Source organism: Papio anubis, chromosome 10 (genome assembly GCF_008728515.1).
Source record: "Papio anubis isolate 15944 chromosome 10, Panubis1.0, whole genome shotgun sequence".
Taxonomy (NCBI): domain Eukaryota; kingdom Metazoa; phylum Chordata; class Mammalia; order Primates; family Cercopithecidae; genus Papio; species Papio anubis.
In genome coordinates this window covers 110,142,516-110,167,703 of record NC_044985.1, presented here as the reverse complement: position 1 = coordinate 110,167,703, position 25,188 = coordinate 110,142,516, and the positions used below count along the sequence as shown (strand labels likewise).

The following is a 25,188-nucleotide window of genomic DNA, read 5'->3' as shown; positions in this document are numbered from 1 at the left end:
GGGAGCTAAGAAAGGAGGTGGTAGTTATAGGCATATTGTTTTTGTTTTTTTAATTATTTATTTTATTTGTTTATTTATTTATTTATTTTTGAGACAGTGTCTCAATCTGTTGTCCAGGCTGGAGTGCAGTGGCATGATATTGGCTCACTGCATCCTCGACCTACTAGGCTCAAGCAATCCTGCTTCAGCCCCCCAAGTAGCTGGGACTACAGGTACGTGCCACCATGTGCGGCTAATTGTTGTATTTTTTGTAGAGACAGCGTCTCACCATGTTGCCCAGGCTGGTCTCAAACTCCTAGGCTCAAGCGATCTGCCTGCGTTGGCCTCCCAAAATGCTAGGATGACAGGCATGAGCCACTACATGTGGCATTTTTTTTTTTTTTTTTTTTTTTGTACTGAAGAAAGTAGAATATGTTGGTACATATTCTGATGATGGTAGAAAGGTAGTTACAGCTGGTGCAGCAGAGTGAGGCTAGCCAAAGGAGCAAAGTCCTTGGCTGGGCAGGAATGGAGAAATGACATCCTGAGAGAACACTTTGTCTGTTGAGGGAAGAAGCAAAAGATGGGAGCAGATGCAGACTGCTTCCACTGCGTATTCTTTCTGCTCTCAGCTGGGCTAATTCAGATGTCTGGTGGTTGACTGGTTCTTCAATGGAGTGCTGGAGACAGCTGGGTCACATGTGTCATCCTCTAGCGGATAGTTCAGGCATCTTCTCACAATGCTGGCAAATACAGCAGGAGTCCAACCACGTGAAAATTTCTGTTGTATCATATTTGATAATATCCCATTGGCCAAGAAAGCCACATGATCAAGGTTAGAGTCAGAGTTAGGGCAAACAAAGTTACATGGCAAAGAGTGTGAATACGGGGACCAGTGAAGAACCTGGGCCGTTAATGCAATCTATTCTAGAACTGGTTAGGGCAGATGAGGGAACCTGGTCCTATGGAATGAGGCAAATTCATCAAATGAATATTGTGAGAAGGAAAGGTGAGAGCTTAGAGCAGTGAGGGAAAGAAAAGAAATAAACTTTATAAGGAGGGAGAGAGATAACCTTTCATAGAAACTAAGTATAATTTTTGAGTGTCCTTTTGTGATTGACTGTCATGAATTTGATACCAATTTGACTACATGCATGATTTTCTTCAGCAGAGATTTGCTTCAAGAATGCAAATATTGGAGAAGGTGAATTCTTGGGTTAATTCAAGGTTGTGGATGTATTATTCCAGCCTATGGAGGTAAAGGGAGTTAAGGAAGTTTCAGTAGTTACTAGGGCATCATAATGATGGACCACATAATTTAATCTGAACAAGAAGAGAAAGAAAGACAAAGGAGGCTGGGCACAGTGGCTCACATCTGTAATCTCGGCACTTTGGAATGCCAAGGTGAGCAGATCACTTGAGGTCAGGAGTTCAAGACCAACCTGACCAACATGGTGAAATCCTGTCTCTACTAAAAATATAAAAAATTAGCTGGATGTGGTGGTGCACACCTGTAGTCCCAGCTACTTGGGAAACTGAGACAGCAGAATCACTTGAACCTGGGAGGCAGAAGTTGTAGTGAGCTGGGATTGCATCATTGCAGAGCAAGACTCTGTCAGAAGGGAAGGGAAGGGGAGGGGAGGGGGGAGGGGAGAGGAGGGAAACGTAAGATTGGTGAACTGGGGACTTTAATGAGGTCAGACAATGGTTTCCATGAGGATAACTAAGGAAGTACATTGGAAGACCGAAAGTTGTGGTTGGAGGGGGATCTATGAATGCATGATGTTGAGTCTGTTGTGTCCTTTTATGCCTGTGCTTCAGATTGTGCTGCCCTGTGTCTGTGGCATTTTACCTTCCTTGTCTACCTGAATAACTAGCTCCTTCCCCAATTTTGTCAGGCTGATGTACATGTTCCTTCTCTGTTCTTACCCATGTATATCCTATCAGTAGGGATATTACATGTCTCATAATTGCTGTCTCATAATAACAATCCAACTGCACTGCTACACTGGGAACTCTTTGTTGATGTCTGCCTTCTTAATTGGCTGGCACAGTGCCTGATGCTCAACATAGATTTAGCTGAAAAAAGGAAGAGTTGACAATGACTTTCGGTGATGGAGACTATGAGGGTAGATGACATTGTCTAGGGCAGTGCTGACCAACATGGTAGACCCCATCACAAGTTGCTATGCAAACCTAAATATAATATAATGAAAGTTAATTAAATATAATTCAAAATTTCATTCCTCAGTCATGCTAGCCACATTTCAAGTACCCAATAGACAAGTGTGGCTACTGTGTTAGAAAAGCACAGAGATCTAAAATTTCTATTAGAGCAGAAAGTTCAGCTGGATTGCTCTAACATTATAGAGCAAGAAGTTTGGGGGTGGGTGGGCAAGTGCTTATAGAAGATATAAGGAAGCACTGATAGAAGGCGAGAAGGGACAGAAAGGAAACCAGAGTGCTAGGACGTGGGCCCTAGCAATGATTTTCCACAAGAGGTCTTGTAGGTTATAGGAAAAACTCACAAATTGCCACAAGAAATTAGATGTGTAAAGTGGTAGTGTTAAGAGACTTACAGTAAAGTGGTAGTGTTAAGAGAATGATTTTTTTTTCTTTTGGGATGGGAGAGTGAAGTATATTTACAAAGAGAAGTTTTACCACTAAGAAAAAGAGTGAAGAAGGGAAAGGATGGAGGTCATCAAGAATGCAATTTCCAGAGGCCAAAGGAAAAACTGGGATCTAGGGCGTGAGCACTGGGTTAGGCCTTGAGAAAAATGCACATATAAGTTTTTGTTTCGAAAAGCCAGACATCCATTTATTCAACTGTATTTATTGAGCACCTATTTGTGCCCAGCACTTTTTTAGATGTTAAGAATTCAGCAATAAGTAAAACAGAATAACTGGTTTTATGAAGCTTACATTCTGACATTGGAGACAGGAAAGAAAGAAGTAAAGTAGATGGCATGTTACAGAATGATAAGTACAATAGAGAAAAAGAAAGCACAGTTGGAGGATGGAAAGTTTCAGAGGCACAGGATGGTGGTGTTATGGTTGTTAATTTCAGATAAGGTGACCAGAGACATCTCAATGAGAAGGTGAAGGAAGGAGGGGACAGTCCTAGAGATGAGTGGCTATCAGATAACTGTGGAGGTAGGGAGAGAAATTGAAGGAGTTCGTTTTTTTTTCTTTTTTCTTTTTTTTTTTTTTTTGAGACGGTGTCTCGCTCTGTCTCCCAGGCTACAGTGCAGTGGCGTGATCTCAGCTCACTTCAAGCTCCGCCTCCCAGGGTACACACCGTTCTCCTGCCTCAGCCACCTGAGTAACTGGAACTACAGGTGCCTGCCAGCTGACGGGCTAATTTTTTTTTTGTATTTTTAGTAGAGACAGGATGGTCTCGATCTCCTGACCTCATGATTCTCCCACCCCGGCCTCCCAAAGTGCTGGAATTACAGGTGTGAGCCACCATGCCTGGCCTGAAGGAGTTCATTCTTAATGATACTTGTTGCCTTGGAAAAATCTTGTGCTGAGGATGATGAGTATGGCAGAAGGTTTGGGTGAGTTTGAAGGAGGGGTGGTCCACTGTAGAAAGTCAAAATATCATCGTCAATAAAATTAATTAAAATATATATATTTTTTCACCCTGCACTAAAGATGCAGCAATGTGCTTTTAATTTACATAGTATTTTTGGTCATACTTTACCCAGCCACTGTCTGCTGCAGTCATTGAGTGGAAAATATTACTTGACTCCTATCAAAGGTTGCCTGTTAAGTTTGTAAATTTTGTGAACTGATACCCAACTTAAAATTTTTTATTATTCATGGGAAAAAAATCGCATAACTCAAAAACCAGCTGCTAAATTACTAACGAGTCCAGAAGACTATGAACTTGCATAATTGAAGAACTCGAGCAGAAAGGGTATTACAGTTACAGAATGGAGTCCCAAGTTATGTTCTTGAATAAATTTAAGGGAGTTAGCAGAGCATTTGAAGATTTTTGTTCCATTTTCCTTTACTTAGGATAAATGAATATATTCATAAGTCACTAAGGTGATTCAGAAAAACAAATTAAAAATGTATCTTGTAGGTTAAAGATTATATTAGAAGTTAGATTGTCAAAAGAGTGAGGCAATGTTGAAACAGTGATACTTGCTTAATGTAATATGAAGGATTCTTGATACTCTTGATGAAATGAAAAATGGACAACTTTCTCTGGACAGTTAGGATTGTAGAGTGCTGTAAAACTAATCAGATGCTATTTTGTCTTAGAAGCAGAGGCAGATTTTTATAATTTAATAAACATGCTAGAAAACTGCATAAAAATTGACTTGAGGGAAAAAGAAACATCTGGAACCTTTGCAGCATATATCTGGGAAGCAGGGCTGAGGAATCTATTGATGGAATAAATGACTGCCTAACTGGGAGATCCTGTCCCCAAGTATTTCCTCACAGGTCTCTTTCTATTGTGAAATTTCACTATTAGTAATTTATTTCTTTGTTTAAGCTTTGTGTGTGTGTAGGGTCCAGAATTCGTTTTGTCTCCCTTTCCTTCTCTTTCTTTCTTTCCCCATCAAGTGTCAGTGCTCTTCAGCACTGACGCCTCCACCTCAGGCCTCTGTTCTGGTTACTGTGTATTTTCTTCTGCTGCCACCATCGTGAGCCAACTGTGTAGTTGTGATTCTCCAAACCTCATCGACTGCTCTGGACTCACTCAACCAACAGCCTACTGGATATAGTAATAGTAATAAATAATAATGAATGCCCTTTCTGAATGGCTTACACACACCATATATCAGGCTCTTGACTAATAACTTTAAAATGTGATCCCATTTGATCCTCATTAGCCTGTGAGGTTTGCAGAGGAGGAAACCAAAACACATTAAATATAGGTAACTCACTCAAGATCTCATGGCTTACAGCAGCTGTGACCTAAACCCAGATCTGTCTGATTCTAATGCCCTTGCTTTAATCACTACCTTATACTAGCTTTCCATTTAGCTATGCCACAAGAACTTTAAAATCAACATATCCAACCAAGTATCATTTTATTCTTCCCTCATCTACCCCTTCTCCTGTGTTCTGGATCCTACTTAATGATCTCACCATCTACTCAGGCACTTTAGTGAGAAGCTGGGAGCAGGGCCAGCTTCGTGGACATGTGACCTGTGTAATTGCCCAGGTGCCATGCTCAGAAGGACCCTGTGCTTGGCTTCCTTTCAGCCATCTCCATCTTGATATTCTTAATAATTTTAAAATAATATCAGTTTGCGCTGGGCCCAACACATCATATAGCTTGTCCTGCCTAGAAGTTATCTTTGACACTTTCCTTGCCTTCCTGTGTTCCTCTAACCCTTTCCTCCACCTCTGATTTGTGATGCTGATTCTTTCTCTTAAACCCCACTTGAGCCTCTGCCTTCTTCCCTATAGTACTAAATTTCATTGTCTTCATTTAGGTCCTCAATATGTGTTTACTTGATTACTACAGAGTCTCCTCTCCCCCTGTTTCTAGTCTCAATTTCCCGTAATTGGTGCTATGCATGATTTCAGAAGGAGCTCTTAAAGTATACTTGTTTATACTACTCCTCTTCTTGTAGCCCCTCAATGACTTCCCATTTCCTGTTGGAATAAAGTTGACTCTTTTTCATGGCATGCAGTGCTCTCAGAACACTGTCCTTTACCTGTCTCCTTAGCGGTGTCTCTCACTGTCTCTCTGTTAGTGCAGTTTTCCAGTCATGCTGAAATGAACACTGGGTTGACCATTTCACGCGTATGCACTTGATAGTCCTCATTCCTGGACTTCCCTTTCCTCCCTTATCTCTCATGATATAGCTTAAATAAGTCCTCCTAGGAAAAGGCTTTCCAGAACTTTCTCTGCTTTTTCCCAAAGGCAGTTGATCATCCCATTCTTTACAGCACTCAGGACTTGTTATATATCTTTATTAAAGACATAAAGCAAATACTGTATTAGGCTAAGCCATTGATATGGCTGTTTCTGTAGCCCTTGTAGCCATGGTTGGACATCTGCAATTTCTAGTAGCTTCACCTGTACTCTGTTGTGATTTCTGGAAATTTTATTTAATTGTGAGTTAAGGACAGAGACTTTTGTATTAAACATTGTGCTTCCATCATTGAGGATAGTACTTGGCACAGAGTAGGTGAATGAACTTCATGGAAAGAACAACAAAACGGAGAACATTGTGAGGACATGATTAACCTAAATTGAAAATGATCACTTGTTAAAATAAAATTATTTGTTCTAGATAATTGTAGAATGTGGACAGTTTTACATAAAGTGTAATCTCTGAGCCAAAGGAAGCCCAAGTATTTCAGTATAAGGGTTCAACCAATCTGAAATGTTTCTTATAGAGTCCTTGTCAAAACTTTGTTTATAAGGCCAGTTTGTAAAGCTCAAACTTTTACTGTTAAAGGAAAACTGTGAGAAAGAAGCTTTCAGGGATTTGAAGTGACTAGTTTTCTTTAGAGCCTAAGCAGATATACCTGTGGGCTTGGAAGAAAGCATTGCCATCTGACACAGGCACCCAGGATTGATAGATGATGAGAACCCTGGGGATGGCGAAGGAGGACAAAGACCAGCCTTAATGGGCTTTGAGAACCCATTTTGGTGCCACCTTCTAAGAAAAGTCTATAACATTTACTGATGTTTTGTGGATTGCCATGAACCCCCCACAGTAATTTCCAATGTTTTCAGATTCTGGTTCTAGATTTAGCCTTAATACCTGCTTCAGGTTCTGTTCATTTTATCATCTTTGAGGAAATTGAAGCCCTGAAGTGTTCTCAGTCTGAATGTTTCTGTAGAAATACCTCCCAGGAGAGCGCCTAAATAAGGGAAATGAAGCCTACTTGTCTAGGAATAAGGAAGGCATCCTAAGTGAGTGTTTCATGTTCCCACTCCATTGATTTTACATTATTTTGTTTTTCATCGATCATTGTATTCATCACACACAAATATTGTGCCCAACACTAGTCCATACATTGTGAAATATAGAAAATAAAAGCTCAGATGCATCAAGAAATTTATAATCTACCTAGGATGCCCAATGCAGCCCTCCAACCTCCCAGTTAGAGAATGATTAGAGGTAAGCTTTTGTGGTACTGAACACCTACATAGGAATTTAGGTAAAAGTAGTTTCTTTGGGTTGTAGTATCAGAAAAGACATGGAGATGCTGAGCCTCCAGGTGAGCCTGACCCTAAAGAATGGACAGGAATGGTTGCTGTGGGCTTGTTCCCTCAACCATTAGGCTTTGATGAGAGGATGAGGGCTTGTAATAGCTGGGGTTCTCCAGAGAGAAAGAACCAATAGAAGATCTATCTATCTATCTATCTATCTATCTATCTATCTATCTATCTATCTATCTATCTATCTAGAGAAGACAGATAGATAGATAAATATAGACATATATATAGAATAGAAGATATAGACATATATATATATAGAGAGAGAGAGAGAAAGAGAGAGATACAAGAATGGATTTATTAGGGAAATTGGCTCATGTGATTATGGGGCTGAGAAGTCCAGTGACTGGCTATGTGCAGACTAGGGACCCTGGACTGCCAATAGTGTGGCTTAACAAAGGCCAAGATTCCTTCAGAATCAAGGAAGTTGATGGTATAACTCTCAGTCTGAGGCTGAAGGCCTGAGAACCCGAGGGACCACTGGTGTAAGTCCTGGAGTCCAAAGCCAGAGAGCCTGGAGTTCTGATGTCCAAGGATGGGAGAATAATATATTCCAGCTGCAGGAGAGAGAGGAAATCACCTTTTTCTTCTTTCTAGGCTCCGGCTGATTGGATGGTGTGCATTCACATTGAGGGTAGATCTTCCCCATTTAGTTCACTGACTTACAGGCCGATATTCTTCAGAAACGCCCTCACAGACACAGCCAGAAATAACCCTTTACCAGTTCTCTAGGTAATCCTTATTTCAGTTAAGTTGACAGCTAAAATTAACTATCACAGTGCTGAAAATCACTGTGGGGTCATGAGATGGGGAGGGGAACGGTGAGTCCAGGGAATCTTTTCATATAAGGGGAAACATAAGACTTCCTGAGAGACTGATTATAGGCAATCAAGAAAGCAAAATTCAAGGTGTCTAACCTAAAACCTGTCAGAATAGCAGTCCTGCTGGAGTTATTTGGAAACGGTAGTTGACTGGACTTTGTTTTGGGAAGGGGATGTGGGAGAAGGAGAGGATAATGCTTGACATGTAACTTGAGGAGCTAGACTCCAATGGGGAGCAGTGCTTTCCAGCATGTGATTTGAGAAATGCAGATTATGACAGGATGTTAATAGGTGCTACCTAAAGATGGATAAATAAATAAGTGAATAAATAAAAGAAAGAGAGAGCTCTATGGCCAAAGATGCTACACAGATTTCATATAAAACCAAGGCAATTTAGTTTTTTTCTGTTTTTTGTTTGTTTGTTTGTTTGTTTTGTTTTGGTATGGTAGGACTTCTCAGATTTTCTCCCATGAGAATATTCCCTGTAAGAATAGTCAATGTTCAGCAATTTCTTAAGTTACTCGATAGTAGTCCAGTGGAGCATTCCCTGGGACTGTCATTTTATAGTAGATGATTTATAAAATAACAGAGAATCTCAGCGAATACACTGAGCTAGGCAGTGGAAGTTGCAAGGAGAGAACGCAATAGAGACCATGCATTTTAAGAAGTGGACAGTCATCACTCCCAAATGATTTGAGAAAAAAAATTTCTCTTCCGTCCTTCACTATAAATAAATAAGAGATGTAAAGATAATTTGAGGATGAAAAGTGAGATTTGCAGCTGCCCCAGTAATATCCAGAGATATGGCCAGTGAAGAATCTGTGAGTCCTGGATGATGTAGCTCAAGGCAAGAGGGCTAATGATAGCAAGATAAACAACTAATGTTTACAGCTAGGTGCATATCCAGTTTTATTAGCTGTCAGTTGTTGCTTTTTAAAGCAAATGACAAAGATTTATGACCAGTCAAAGTTATCTGCTGTGCAGTTTAAGTTAATTGCTGCCATGTTAGATTTCAGAGCCAGATTCTATTTTGGGAAGACCAATTTGGCAGTTGCCTTAGCTTGTATGTCAAAATGAGCTGCATGTATGTAAGAAAAATGAGCTCCATTAAAGTTGGTTAAAACGCATGTTTTTTACTTTGAAGTGTAAACACACACACATTAGAGAAAGTTTTGCTCTTTTAGGATCTATGTAATATTTGGATTTAGGACTGAATATAGGGAACCACACATTTTGTAAATTCATAACCCTAGGCATCATGAATCTGGAATAGATGAGATGCTTATAATTACCAGAGGAATAATTTTTGCTACCCTACAATACTGTTTTCTATTTTATGTCTTTGGGACCAGTATTGAACTTAAGTCTTCTGTTTATTTATCATAATAGATTTATTTTTTTCCTTCCATTGACCCCACTTCCAGATTCACTTTGAAGGGTAGATGGCTGTTGATAAACAAACTCTCAGTGTATTTCTTCTAGAGCAGGGTTGGCAATGCCTTTTAAAATATTTATTTGTGTACTTGATCCAGCCAAGTTGTTCAGAGGTGCACTTTTTTCCATATGAGTCATAACAAATTCTGTCCCTATCACTGTGCAAACACACACATACACACACACACACACACACACACACACACGCAGACACACAAACTTCTAGCTCATATAGATAAGCTATGATTCCACTGAAATGAAATAGATACCACAAGTCACACATGAATTCTTTTCATTAGGCCTTTCTTATCCCTTTATTGTTGTTAAAAACTGTGAGATTATTAATGGTTTGCAATATCTATTTTGGGATCTAAAATATTTCAATATATGTTTAAATGTTAGTAGGATAAAGCATTATAAAATCTAGAATTATCTTGATTCTTCTGCTACCCCAATTTATTCCTTCTTTTTTTTTTTTTGTATTCTATAGTTAGTGGCAACTGGAATTCCACTTGGGCATGTAATAAATGCACTAAGATTTTCAGGAAATAGAGATGATTGACATCTTGTCCCATCATTAACATGCTCACAGACTGGTGGTGAGAAAAATGGGGAGGGGAGGGTTGTACACATGTATCTCAGCTACACAGACTGTTGTGGCTGTTCTGATGGGATGCTATGGACAATGGGAGAGAGAAGAAAGATGTTGGGGTTTGGGGACACAGGGAGTAGGTTGTAAGGGGCTCATGTTGGGTGTGAGTTATTGAAGAGTGGGCAAGATTCTGATAGATGGTATAAAGAAAAGGTCACTAGGCCGGGCACGGTGGCTCACGCCTGTAATCCCAACACTTTGGGAGGCCGAGGCGGGTGGATTACAAGGTCAGGAGATTGAGACCATCCTGGCTAACACGGTGAAACCTTGTCTCTACCAAAAATACCAAAAAATTAGCCGGGCGTGGTGGCGGGTGCCTGTAGTCCCAGCTACTGGGGAGGCTGAGGCAGGAGAATGGCGTGAACCCGGGAGGTGGAGCTTGCGGTGAGCCGAGATCGCGCCACTGCACTCCAGCCTGGGCTACAGAACGAGACTCCATCCCCTCTCCTCGCCCCCCCAAAAAAAGACACCATAGGTAAAGATAGAATGATAAATAAAGTCATATGAAGGTCAGGGTAAGGAAGAACCTGTTTAAGAATCTGCATTGTAGGGTGAATAAGACTGTAAGGGGATTTGAGTAGTATGCTTAAAAGTTTAGATTTTATTCTCTGTAAAAAAAAAAAAAAAAAAGGGTAACCATTGAAAGAGTTTAAGAAGGAGAGAGTCACGATTTTACCTTATCTTTCTTAGCCTCCATGGTTGGTAATAAATATCTAAAGTAGGGCAGTGACTTCTAGAGTGTCAAGGGAGGGGCTGATGAGAGGTAGACTCAATAAAACCACCTCATTATAAGAAGTAGGGTAGTTCTTTCCTTTCTTTCCTTGTTCTGTGATCCAGAATGTGCCAATTTCTAGAAAAAAAATGTAGTCAGAGCATGAGGATAATAATGGATCTTCTTGATCATCCAGTGAGCCAGTTCAACCTGCTATTTGGAAAATGAGACTCAGTGATTCTCCCAAAGCCTTGTCAATAGAAAGTGACATAATACAGTGAAGAGCCCAGATCATGGCTTGCTTTGAACATGAGCCTCTTCCAATTAATAGCTATTTCTCTTGGGCAAAGTTTTTTAAATTACTGAATATCATTTTTCTCTCCAATAAAATGAGAAAATTAATATCTTCCACATTTGAGAATGAAAGAGAAAAGAATATATAGTTACAATTAGTGGGACTGTTTATACGGGCCAAGCACTGTTCTTTGCACTTTAAATGGGTGAATGCATTTAATGCTCACAAATATATTTATGTTAGGCACTATTTCACAGGTTACAAATTAAGACTGAGAGAGGTTAAAAAATTTGATCCAATGTCACATAGCTAGTAGGAGGTAGAGCTGGGATTCAAGCTCTCGAGGATGGTATGTATTAAGTTTTAATAGTTTCTGAAAATATTGGTAGAATTCAGTAAATGACGGCTTTTGTTATTGTTGTTACTGGCTTCCTCTCTCTGCATTCCAAGACACCCTGTCCTTGCCTCCAGATGGAATTCCTTAAAACACAACCTTGATCGTGTTACTCCTAAGATCTTTTTTGTTTCTGATTTCTCTTAATTAAATCCAAACTCTTCAGCATGGTGTTAGATGCTCTCTGTAACTCGGATTCTTTCCTACGTACAAATGTTATCTATCATTATTTCCCTTGTCATCTCTTCTGGTGAGTTGGTTTTTGTATGAGGCCATCCACAATACCTAAGGGGCCTCTGGGTCATGGAAATGAGTACCCTGGGAACTATGAGGCGACAGAGAGAGGGGGAAACTGGCAAGCAGGGGTGTGTGTAAATACTTCTACTAAGTTCCTGCCAAGGGTGTTCATGGGAAAATGTTTGCTGACCATTGCTGGATCTTTAACTTTTTAACGTAAAGCTTGGCACTTGAATTTGTATATGAAATTTATCAATTTTTGAATGCTGTCAATGGAATTAAAAAATTAATCTGTAGCGTAATTAAAAAATATATCCATGGGCTGGATTTGGTCTGTGAGCTTCCATTTTGAGACTTCTTGTCTCAGTCCTGAGTATAATTCATGTTCCTCCAGCTATCTACCTTTGTTTATACTCTTCCTTTTGTGTAGAATGTTCTGTTGTCGCCATTTCATTCTATCAGAAATCTTCCCTGCCCTTCAGTACCCAGTGCAGGGGCCACCAGAGCCGCCTGTGTTGACCTCATCTAAGCACCACTGGTATTGCTTGCTGTTCATGCCTCTTATTTGATGCTCACAAAATCTTTTGCCTTATCATTATTTTTGTATATGTCTTTGTTTTTTTTGTTTTGTTTTGTTTGATATGGAGTTTCCGCTCTGTCACCCAGGCTGGGGTGCAGTGGCATGATCTCGGTTCACTGTAACCTCTGCCTCTCTGGTTCAAGTGATTCTCCTGCCTCAGCCTCCCAAGTAGCTGGGATTACAGGCACATGCCACCATGCCCACTTAAATTTTGTATTTTTAGTAGAGCTGGGGTTTCATCATGTTGGCCAGGCTGGTGTTGAACTCCCAACCTCAGGTGATCTGCCTGCCTTGGCCACCCAAAGTGCTGGGATTATTGGCACCCTGCCCGGATATGTCTTATATTTACTGTTTTGAAAGCCAGACTGTATTTTTTTAGATTATAGTTTAACCATAACTGCAATATCTGTTATGGGGTCTTAGAATAGCTCTTGTACAGAATAAAGTAGTTGAATGAATAAAATGATGTATCTCAAAAGACTTTAAAATTACTTTTGTATATATGTGAAAAACTAGCTAAAGTTTTATGTCTTTAATCATAGAATTAACACTATACTACTTAGAAACAGAGATTTATTTGTGGAAAAAACAAACCCAATTTTATTTTCATAAGTCTTGGAGAATGGATGGTTATTTAGTATCACATAGTATAAATATTTCATATAGTTGATATGGTATATTACATTTTTAAAGCTTTTTTCCTTCAGGGGTTTTAACCTAATGCGTATTCTGTGAGGTTAGGGATCTTTTGAGGTGTAATTGCTTTGGAATTGTTGAAGAGGAAAATTGTTCTAAAATATCTGGAAATGCAGTGTGCTGTTTATTCCTCTCTGCTTCACACTGATTAGGCAAGTGTTGTAAGATCTTAGGCTTACCTTATAAAGATGCTAAGTTCTCAAATTGCCTAGGGTAAATGAAATTTAAATGTATTCTCAGAGCAATTACTTGAAAATTCTCACATTTAATCCTAGGTTATTCGTGTGGACAGAGAAAAAACAAGGCAAAGAGCTATAGAGTGTCAAGTAGGAGTTTAGCAAAAATTATATATAAGACAAATATAGATATATATGAAATTTTAAAACATCTTTTTATTCTAAGGAAGAGCATAACATATTTATCTAAATCACACTATAGAAAGAGGGAAGATTCCCAACATCTGTTGGACATATTAGTACAGGGATGTTTGAGCTGGTCAGCCCTATAATATTTTGCTTTCTACTGCATGAAATAACACACATATGGCAGTTTGTCTGTGTGCTACAACAAGTTCCCTTTCTGACTGAGATTTGTGAATATTTCCAGGGGCTGATCACACTTGTTAAAACAAGGGGGAAATTCCTCTTAGATGAAAGAGTATATAACCTTAAGGACTGGTGGAGTAATGTACTAAGTTCTTAGGTGTGAACTCTAGAAAAAGCTACAACTTGCAGAAGGTAACTGATAATAATGTCCACTGTTCAACAACACCTTTGTGCCCAAATATATTTGTACCTGATAATCTTGTAGTATTTTTTTTTAATTTGAAAAAAATGCAGTCACTGCTTTATGCTTCATTGAAGCAAAGTTTGAAATGAAAGAAAATGAATCCCTCCCCTTTTTCAATAGCATTTATTAATCCCCTACTATATTCTGGTCATTGTGAGCTCTAGGAATCAAGTGAAAAGCACACAGCACAGTGTCTTCTTTCTCATTCTAATAGAATAAAAAAAGTTCTCGGCGATTGTAATGCGAGATGATGATTGTTATAATTAATGCAGAAAATGCAGGAGAACGCAATCTGCACTTTCTTTGGGAAACCAGAAGAACAGGGCTAGGACTTCCAAGATGTATAAGGATATGCTTGGGAGCTCAGGCATGAGAGGACAATACAGGCAGAGGAGCCTTAAGTGCAAAAGCCCAGAGGCTTGAAGTCAACCCAGGTCTGATTCAGAGAAGGGCTAGTAATTTGGTGTGGTCATATGAGTGAGTGTGAGGGATGAGGCGGGTCAGAACAAAATGGACATCATATATCCACCAAGGCTTGCTAAAATTTATCCTGGAGGGGAATATTCCTATTGCATTTGGATAGCTTTTAAGAGCAAAGTTATAACACTTAAAAGGAGGGTTAATTAATGTGATATTTCGATGTATGTCTGGTTCAAGTATCAGGTACTGGTCTGCTTTCAGTTTTCTGCTTTCGGTTAAAATTTAGAATTTATGCCTAAGTCAATGAAGCCTGTTCACGATTGTGTGCATGTGTGTGTGCAGGTGTGTGTGGTGTGTGTTCTCAAGGTAATAGAGAAGATATGGATAGACAGAGGAGTCAAGTAACCTTTCAGAGAGGTCTTACAGATTAATTCACTGTGGTTGCAGCACAGCAGGGTTTTGAGAAAATAATCTTAATGTGGAGGGACACTGTTTTGGGTTAGGGAGAAAGTCATCTAATAGGGGCTGGATAATGTGAGGAGGAGAAAAACATAGAAATGAGTTGAAAGAGATAGCCTGTGCAAGCAAAGGATAGAGGATCTGCATTTGGATTTACAATCCCTTTTTTTGGCAGGTAGCCCCACTGCCTACCATCTGAAGACACTGGGGCTTGGAGAGGTTCAGAACTTGTCCCAGAGTCTGACACCCAGCGAACAGCAAAGCTTCTTTCACACCCAGGAAACCTGTCTCCCGAACACACTCACATTAACCACTTTGGCATTTCCCACTCTAGACCTCTCTTCTATTCCATTGCATCCTTTGTCAATACAGTAGCTGTATTGTTTAGTTACAGGTTACTGACATTTGTCAATAGACCCAGACTGGTGAAAGCTCAAAGGCTTAATGAATAAAATGATTAAATACCACATGTTAAGACAAGAAGCTGTCTTCTTAGCGTGCTTCAAGTGTAGCAGTTGGAACGAAAGTCTGTTCAAACCAATCCTCATCCTTCCCCTGGATATTAAAGACTGAACCCGGGAAAGAAAGAGCCATTTTTGCTCTTTGACAAAAGGCTATAAAGATGTGATCTTAGAACTGTTGGGAGCCATAACCTTCACCAAGCAGAGGCATGAGAGTAGAGATCTACCTGCAAAGAGAGTGGAGATGAGACGTGAAAAGAGAAGGGTCCGACTGTGCCCCAGGCATTCAGTCCTTGTCATACCTTAGTTTAGAAGACCGTTTCCTTTTCCAATATCTAACTATGTGAATCCATCAAATCCCTTTCTCAACTGAGTTACCTACTGAAGTGGATACTTTGTAGCCCTAACTCTGAATATTTGACTGAATATATTCCTCATTCTTAGAATAGTTCAGTACTTAAAATTTATATTTTCACTGCATAATTTAGGTATAACAATAATTAGGCAAAATGAACTGATACCTAATGACGCTACTCCAAACAATGTTCTTTCTTTGAGCTAGTACAAGTAAACTTTTATTTGTTACTTGGCATTTAATAACCCAACATTCAATAGGGTTTTCTTGATTGACAACAAGTGAAAATGTGAAAGAAAGATATACTGAATAAATGACTCAAAGAGAATAGGAGAAATAGTCCTTATAAAATGGGGTTAAAACCCCTCTTTAATGAATTGCTTTTGACACCTTCTCTAGCAAATTTAAATGGTAAGACTAATTAGGCTTTAAGGTGCTGAAAAACTTTAGGATGCCCTTTGAGTGTGATATTAAAACTAGGTAATACATGTAATGCAAGAGTACTGACCAACCAGAATGGATGTTGCCCTTCAGCAACTGATATGTGGCCTCACCGGTGTGGCAGGTATGGCCTGAACACAGTAACACTTACTGAACACAGGCTGGTCCTCATTCCAGCTTCTAACCTTTTCGTGAAAGGTTACTTTACTCCTCTGTCCATCCATATCTTCTCTGTTACCCTGAGAACACCCTGCCATCTCACACACCTGCACACACACATGCACACAATCCTGAACAGGCTTTATTGACTTAGGCATAAATTCTGTTTTCACTAAAAGCAGAATTGGTCCCATGGGTTTAACAAACACATGTTTTTCCTATTAAGGTGAGGGCGGCTTGTTTTAAAATTTAAACAAGCGTTCTGTGTTGTATGACTATCATTTGACTATTTTTGGCACCTTAATAACCATTATTTATGCAATCCTCCGTATAGTAAAATGTCTTCTGTCTCTCAAGACAGCATAAGATTCCCTGGGTCCACAAGAAAACCCATTTGACTTCAGTAATACTTTTTCCCATAGGAAGTTCAAAGTGGTTTGGACTTCATGCTTTATGTTTGAAGGTGCTACTGTTGCTGATTTTAGCTTTTGTACTTGGCCTGCTCACCAGCAGAGAGATATGTATGAATTGTCAAAGGCAAGGGTGATTTGAATGCTTCGCCTTTGACCCCGGAGCTAAGCGGCCCCCAAAGTGAGAGCCAGTTTAGGGAGTAATTTAGTGAAAAGTAGCTCTTTAGTGTGTTCAACATGTAACTCAGGAACTCATGCTCTTTCCTCACAAATTCTGTCCCAGGCTTGACTGTTAGCCATTATAGAGAATTTTGACATGTGCATGATTACGATAAAAAGTTTAATGCACTGTGGTTGAAGTACAGCAGAGTTTTGAGAAAAGATTCACAAGGTGGAGGGACACTGTTTTGGGGTAGGGAGAAAGCCATCTAATAGGAGTTGGATAATGTGAGGCAGAAAAAATTCTAGAAAAGTTGTTGAAAGAGATAGCCTATGCAAGAAAAGGATAAAAGGGCAAAAAAATACAGATTAATAAGGATGACAGCAACAAGGCTGAAATCGTATGAAGAGGACAAAACCATTAGGTTTACAGAGAAACAATCCTAGAACTGTTTTGCTTCCTTGTAAATGAGTCTACCCAAGAATGAGACTCGAGGAATTCAGGGTGATGGAGAAAAAGGCCAAATAATTGTGGGCTTTGGAGGACACTCAGAAATTCACTTACATTGATTCCCTGACTTCCCCTAAGGGAGGAGGAACATGAAAGTTCTTCAACTCCAAGGAGTTCCAGCAGAGATCCAACATTTTTCTATTAATCCTGTAACAAGAACTTACTGAAATCTAGAAACTCTGCTAGCCACTTCAATAAAAAAAGAAATTCAGATTGTTCCATTCATCCAGCGACACAGGAAAAATACTATTAAAAAGACAGCAAAACAAATGCTTGCATTCACACTCATTCCTATGTGGTAAGGCAACAAACATATGGGAAACCAAATCAACAGTAATGGGGTTACGGCCCCCAACTAATGTGCTGCAATGAATGCTCAAAACTAGCAATCTTCTCTGCATGTTTGTAGTTTCAAACAGCTCCAGAGATAAAAATTATTTGTATTAGTTCTTTCTTTATAAGTGGCATTAAGGTTTGTAGAAATGGGAAAGTATGAATTGCAGGTGGAAAAGTATACAGTTTTCCTATGAGGCTGGACTTACAGGACATCCTGTAAAATGCATATTTACTGTTATGGAGAGACAAAGGACCTAATGTAGGGAGGAAAGAAGAGAGGTTGAAAAAAATAAAATGAAAGCATTTTATGAATCAGGCAGTTCGTACTTCATTGTGCTTACATACTGGTAGGATATTATGTTAAGCACAGCTTATACCAGGAATCAATAAACTATGGTTCAAGGACCAAATCCAACCCACCATTTGTTTTTATCAACAAAATTTTATTGGATAAAGCCATGCTCACTGGTTACACATCTTCTGCCACTGTAATGGCAGAGTAGAGTAATTGCTACAGAGAACATATGGCCTGCAAGCCTAAGATAGTTACTACCCATCCATTTACAGAAAAAGTTTATAAACCCCTGCTTTAGATAGCTTGAGGCTGCAATACTTAGAGGTATTCCTAAGGATTTACAGTCATAGGTAGACTACAATGAGTGGGTCTCCCCATAGTCTTTGGGAACGGTTGACATGAAGATGAACTTTGAGTGTAGGTTGAAAGATGACCAGAGAAATGTCTATGTGTTCTAATGGTGCGTGTTGAAGGGGCAGGGCCCAGCGTGCTGATTCTCAGCTGCTGTCTGCAAGATCCTTATGATTTGCTGACCAAGTGTTCGCCAACCTCAGATCTGCTTTCCAGCCAGCTTTCCCTTCATTCTTGCCACATGAAACTTTAGCCACCTGCCCCAGCATCAGTGAGGGCCCCCCAGAGCTAGGGGCTCAAACTGATTAGCCCAATTTGTTATACTTGAGAATTTGGTGGTGGGAAGTCATACAAAAATGGTACACTGTTAAACACAGCACTTACTGAACAGGGTGTTATGGGATAAAATACCCATCATGTGATGCATACAAAAGGCATAAAATATGTAACTTGAGGGAGAGCCACCAGCTGGTGTCGTGAGCCAGGAATTCCCAAGAATGATGGGATTTGAGACAGGCTCTCAGGAATGGGAAAATACGGGTATATGGAGAAGGGTGGAATACTCACCCTTGTGAAATCAGTGGCAATTTCCTCTTCTCTAGAACAGAGCTAAGCAACAGCTGGCTGACTTCCTACAGAGAACAGCCTTTGTGCACAGGGACTAAAGACATGGTCGAGGCTTTATACTCTAGGATTAAACAACCTCAGACCTTAAAGATATGGAATTTCTCAGCACAATTCTCACTATTGTTCATTCAGGAATTTTTATTTGTCTGATCACATTTCTCCCCAGTGCTATTACAATGTAAAGCCACAGGAGATATTTTGCAATTTACACATTGACAAAGAAAGAAACGCTTATTCATAAATCCATTTAAATGAAATTCACATGGAATGAATTAAGGTAGAAACAGCAATAAGCTTATTTTCAAGGTAGGGAAATTGAGGTGTGAGAACAATTTCCCAGAGTGACAATTAGTGCCAGATTAGTTACTGAACTCAAGTCTATTAACTTGGAGTGCATAGAGCTGATATAGAGTCAATATGCATGAGTGAGACTTAGTTGAGATATTTTTTAAAATTTTCCTTTCTGGTTGGTGAATATTCACTGCTTTGAGTTCCAAAAGACTGAGGTGACTCTAATTCTTGCTTTTACCAGGAAAGTCCTGGTTTACACCTGTCATTCTCAAAACTGTCCCAGTTTGGGTAATAAATTATACCCCATACCGCCTTGGACCTCTTTAAAAACTAGCAAGTAGTTGGTGCGGGGTTAATGCCCACATAGTCAGGGCCTATGGAGGGGAGCATGGCCCACACGGTGTCCTAGCCTAAGCAGTTATTAAATATTTTCAATATTACTCCTGTTGGCTTAGTGTTATTCAGAGTCACAAATTCTCTAGGTGGCTTACAGTCATTCTCCTGCATCCTGTGACTTTGACAGCACCCTGCAGGGGGGAGGACTCTTATGAACTGTGTCCAGTGTCCTCTTGTGACCTGCATGGCTCTGAGGATCTGGTCCAGGTGATCCATTCACACCTCTCACCAGCCCACATCCCTCACCAGTCCTCATTCTCTGTGCTCTTGCCTGTGGGCCTCCTTTCAGTTTCATGAGAGCAACTCTTCTCCCACACTCTTACTCTGCCTCTAATGTTCCTTCTCCCTCCTCATCTAGCTAAGGCATCCTCTAGACCCCAGCTCTGTTATCCCTTCCTCAGGCAAGGTTTCCCTGACCTTCTGTGGTAGCAAAATTCTAAGATGACTGTGCAATGGTTAATACTGAGTGTCAACTTGATTGGATTGAAGGATGCGAAGTAATGATCCTGGTTATGTGTGTGAGGATGTTGCCAAAGGAGATTAACATTTGAGTCAGTGGGCTGGAAAAGGCAGATCCACCCTTAATGTGGGTGGGCACCATCTAATCAGCTGCCAGTACGGCCAGAACATAAAAGCAGGCAGAAAAACATGAAAAGGCTAGACTGACTTGGCTTCCCAGCCTAGATCTTTTTCCCGTGCTGGATGCTTCCTGCCCTTGAACATCAGACTCCAAGTTCTTCAGCTTTGGGAGTCGGACTGGTTTCCTTTCTGCTCAGTTTGCAGATGGCCTATTGTGGGACTTTGTGATTGTGTGAGTTAATACTACTTAATAAACTCCCCTTTATATATAATATACTCCCCTTTATATATAATATACTCATATATATGTGTGTGTATACACACATCCTATTAGTTCTGTCACTCTAGAGAACCCTAATACAGACCCCTAAGACCTTGGCCCCCTGGTATGCTCACATCCTCTAGTTATTCACAGAAACCGACCTAGGTACTGCTGTGAAGAGATTTTGCAGACATAATTAAGTTCCCAAATCAGTGGATCTTAAGATGAGGAGATTACCCTTGGTGAGCCTAACCCAATCAAGTAATCGCTAAAGAGGGTCTGGGTTCTTCCAGAAGAAAAAGATTTAAATCAGGTAAAAAATACACGTGAGAGAGGTTCCCCGTTACTGGCTTTGAAGGTGGTGGAGACCATGTGACACAGTGTGGGTAGCTTCTAGGACTTCATCACTGATATCATTTGGCTGTGTTCCCACCCAAAATCTCATCTTGAATTGTAATCCCCATAATTCCCACAGTGTCAAGGACGGGACCAGGTGGAGGTAATTGGATCATGGGGGCAGTTTCCCTCATGCTGTTCTTGTGTTAGTGAGCGAGTTCTCACGAGATCTGATGGTTTTATAAGCATCTGATATTTCCCCTGCTTGTTCCTACACCGTCCTGCTGCCCCGTGAAGAAGGTGCCTGCTTCTCCTTTGCCTTCCACCATGATTGTTAGTTTCCTGAGGCCTCCCCAGCCATGTGGAACCGTGAGTCAATTAAACCTCTTTCCTTTATAAATTACCCAGTCTTGAGCATTTCTTCATAGCAGTGTGAGAATGGACAAATACAATCGCAGTCCCCAGCAGTAAGCCTGTATGGTAGTCTGCATGGCTGCCGTAACAAAGCACCACAGACTAGGGGCTTAAACAGCAGACATTTTTTTTCTCACAGTTCTGAAGGCTGGAAGTCCCAGATTACGGTCCGTCAGGGTAAGGTCCGGCAGGGTCAGTTTCCGGTCAGACCTCTCTTCCTGGCTTGCAGGTAACAGCATTCTCACTGTATCTCCATGTGCCGCTTCCTCTGTGCTCCAATGGGGAGACAGAGAATCTGTCTTCATCTGTTTATAAGGCCATCAATAGGCAAATAGGATCGTATTTAACCTTAATTACCTCCAAAGGCCCTCTGCCCAAATGCAGTCATATTGGAGGTTTCAACAAATGAATTTAGTGCAGAGCAACCAGCTAGCAAACAGGACCTGGTTCCTATGACTGCAAGAAACAGATCTTTTCCAATATCCGAATGGAGGTTCTAAGTGAATCCTCTTCGGAGCCTCCAGACTAGAACTGAGTGTGACCAAAGCCTTGATTTTAGCCTCTGAGACCCTGAGTGCAGAACCCAGTCCTACCATTCCTGGAATTCTGAGCTATGCAAGTTTGAGATAATAGGTAGATATTGTTTTAAGCTGCTAACTTTGTGGTGGTTTGGTGCAATGTGAGAGAAAACTACTACGCCCACAGGCCAGTTCACACACCTTTCTTCCCTACTCATACAACCATACTCTCTCCTTTTGTTACTTTCATTCAATTTGCAGTTATATATTGAGTTGTGTGGTATGTTGAATAATGTTGCCCCAAAATTCCTGCCCACTGGGAACCTTAGAATGCTATCTTATTTGGCACAAGGCCTTTGCAGATGTAATTAGTTAAGGATCTTGACATAAAATCATCCTGGAGTTAGAGTGGACCCTGAATCCAGTAACTGATTTCCTTATAAGAAGTGAAAACAGAGGTACACAGAGAAAAAGATGATGTAAAAATTGAGGCAGAGATTGGAGTGAAAATGTCTAGAAGTCAAGGAATTCCGAAGCTGGAAGAGGCAAGGAAGGATTTTCTCTCAGAAACTTCAGAGGAAGGCCAGGCACGGTGCCTCATGCCTGTAATTCCAGCAATTTGGGAGGCCAAGGTGGGTGGATCACTTGAGGTCAGGAGTTCAAGACCAACCTGGCTGACATGGTGAAACCCCGTCTCTACTAAAAATACAAAAATTAACTGAGCATGGTGGTGGACACCTGTAATCCCAGCTACCTGGGAGGCAGAAGTGTGAGAATTGCTTGAACTTGAGAGGTGGAGGTTTCAGTGAGCCGAGATTGCACCATTACACTCCAGCCTGGGTGACAGAGTGAGAATCCATCTGAAAAAGAAAAAAAAAAAAGAAACTTCAGAGGAAGCACGGCCATGCCAGCATCTTAATTCCGGGCTTCTGCCCTCCATAACTGTGAGAGAATAAATTTCTGTTAAGTCACCCAGAATGTGACTACAATGTGTATACTCACTTTCAATTTTTGAACTCTCCCTACCAAGGCTCTTCAGTTAAGGGGATGTGTATTTTTGTCCAGCATAGTATCTCTAGTACCTTTCCCAAAATAGGTGCTTAATAAATAAATCATCATCTAATTAATGAAGATATGAATGGAAAATCAGTGAGCACTTTGCCTTACCTCTCATTAGGTAATTTTCCATTTCCACAAGCTAAGGAATACATATCTGAGAAGGAGTACACAGCACAAGTCCAGGTTTGAAGTCAGTCAGGATACTATATATGTGGAGACCACAGCCTCTCATATTCTCTTTCTACAACAGAAACAGCAATGGTCTTCATTTATTTCCATACAGGGCCAGGCATGATATTTGACAAAAGTCCAGTCCTGGACGTCTAAGGTAATGTGGACTATTATGAGAGCCTCTGAAGCTAGCCCCATTGTAGTCAGGTTCTGAGGCTGCACTCTACAGAAACTGGCCCTAACACAAGCAATAATAGGACAACCTATGGGTACACACTGAGTAAGCCACAGAATTGAAGGAAGAGTTGAGCTAAGCTAGCCTTCTGGAAGCACAGGAACTGAGGCACCATTGGGTAACTGGCAGTTTAGAAACAGGCTGTCTTGCCCTCCCTTTGAGGCTCTATCTTTGGATCACACAGCTGCAGCCACCCTTTGTGTCTCAGAGCTAAAGATTACATTTCCCAGGAGAGGAAATCTGATTGACTAACTTGAGTCACATATTCACTGCTGTGATCAGAGCCTTGTGGTTGGCAGTTCCACTAGACCTTGTGAGGTAGGGAAGTTCCACACATAAAGATGGTGTTCCCCGAAGACAGAGATAGGATGCTCGGCAGACAACCAGGCCAACTTCCTCTAAACTCTTCATGTCAGCTCATCCTCAAACCACAGTGACCCGAAAAAATATTTGCTCTGTTATTCCATCTGCTCTTCTAAAATGCACCTCCTCTTCTGGTATCAGGGCCTCTTTACTCCTTGGGCAACCTTCTGTACAGTCATGTGGTATCAGTGGAGCTCCAGGAATGCACAGGCGACCCTGGCCAGACAAATCCAGACCAAGGAGCTTTAGGTTCCTTGAACATATTAGAGAAAAAACACTATTTTTCCTTTGGAGGTTCCTAAGAATATAGGGTGTAACTCTTGAAAGTCTATTACCACACAAAATGAAATGCTTGACTGAGAGTGAAGGCCACACAAGATAAAATTTGAGTCCAGGGCTGAGGAGAGCAAGATTGAGCTACAATGATGCCATTCATGTCCTAGATCTGACCCAAATACTGAGCTTTTTGGTGAGTGAGCCTCCCTCCTTCCGTCCTTCCCTCCCTCCCTCCCTCCCTCCCTCCCTCCGTCCCTCCTTCCTTCCTTCCTTCCTTCCTTCCTTCCTTCCTTCCTTCCTTCCTTCTTTTCTCCTTCTTTCCTTTTGACATCCCTCTATTCTTTCACCTACTCCCTCCCTTCTTTCTTTCCTTCTCCTTTCCACCCAGAGGCCACATACTGTATCTGGTATTATTGTTTTAATCCCCACCTTTCCCCTACTTCAAACTCTGATTGATTGTATCCAATCTTTGTTGTTCTCTGACATGGCCCCTTGTATCATCTTCTTACTCTTTGTGTGTGTGTGTGTGTGCCTGCTTTGACAGACGCTCTTACTCTTTCAAAAGTCACAAATGTTTTTCACTGTTGCACTGAAAAGTGGGAATCCTGCAGAGAGAGGTGATATCTGTCAGCACAGCATCCTAGTAAGATCCGCTCACCAAGCTGGCGAGACCCTTCAAATTGTTTCCCTCAGGGTGTGAAGCTTTGTGAAGATCTATTTCACTTATGCTGTAAAGAACTCAATGCATAAAGGTACAAGTACCTGTCCTGTGTGCAGATGACACCTGCCTGAAACAGCCTGGGTCACAGATTGGGCTTTTGTGAGGACCCAGTGTCATCTGTCATTTTTGCTAAAGCTCGCAGCCTCTGCTTTAAGTGTGATTTGCTAAGCTAAGGCCATGATATGAGCCATAACTGAACTAAGAAAGAAAAAGTTAAGAAAGGGCTTCTCAGGGCTTCCTTGTTTATCCTGGAGCTGAGCTGTTGGCATAGATGTAATATCTTGGGGCCCATCTCTGACACAGCAGCTGGTGACTGTTAGAGCAATTGCTAGGAGGAGTGGAGCTATTTAAGGATAACATAGAACACCACCTTTATGGACCTCAATATATTGGCTCAACAGACAGGTGGCTTCCAAATCTAAATCAATTCCTGTGCATGTGAGATGTTGTTCTTTATACTTCCATGGAAGTGGCTATCACTGTGATGCTGTATTCATGGTTTTTATTATGATCATGTCCATTGTCTGAATTGATAGAACCATTTAGCTTATAAGCCTAAGTAACAGCAGCTGTTTTTCAGTTTAAAGGAAAGCCCTACATTTTTATTAGTAAATTGCTAAATCTCTCATGAAGAAATAGTGTAATTATAAACAGAGGTCTCCCTGACATTCATTTATTTGTAATTGATAAACTTCTTCTGGCAAGAGGAATTCTGAGAGAGCACCCAGGGAGAGGCATGCAGGGTGTTAGGAGAACACATTAGAAGGCTCAGAGGATATTTCAGAGAAAGCTTCTGGAG

General features: G+C 40.7%; 1 long non-coding RNA gene across 1 annotated transcript in view; it reads left to right on the top strand.

Annotated features, from left to right (window-relative positions):
- Positions 1–3,369: 3,369 nt before the first annotated feature.
- Positions 3,370–25,188, top strand: part of LOC108581436 — a 585,003-nt gene continuing 563,184 nt past the window's right edge. The window contains exon 1 of the long non-coding RNA XR_002516298.2: positions 3,370–3,536. This is a non-coding gene — a long non-coding RNA (uncharacterized LOC108581436). The remainder of the gene's footprint in view (positions 3,537–25,188) is intronic.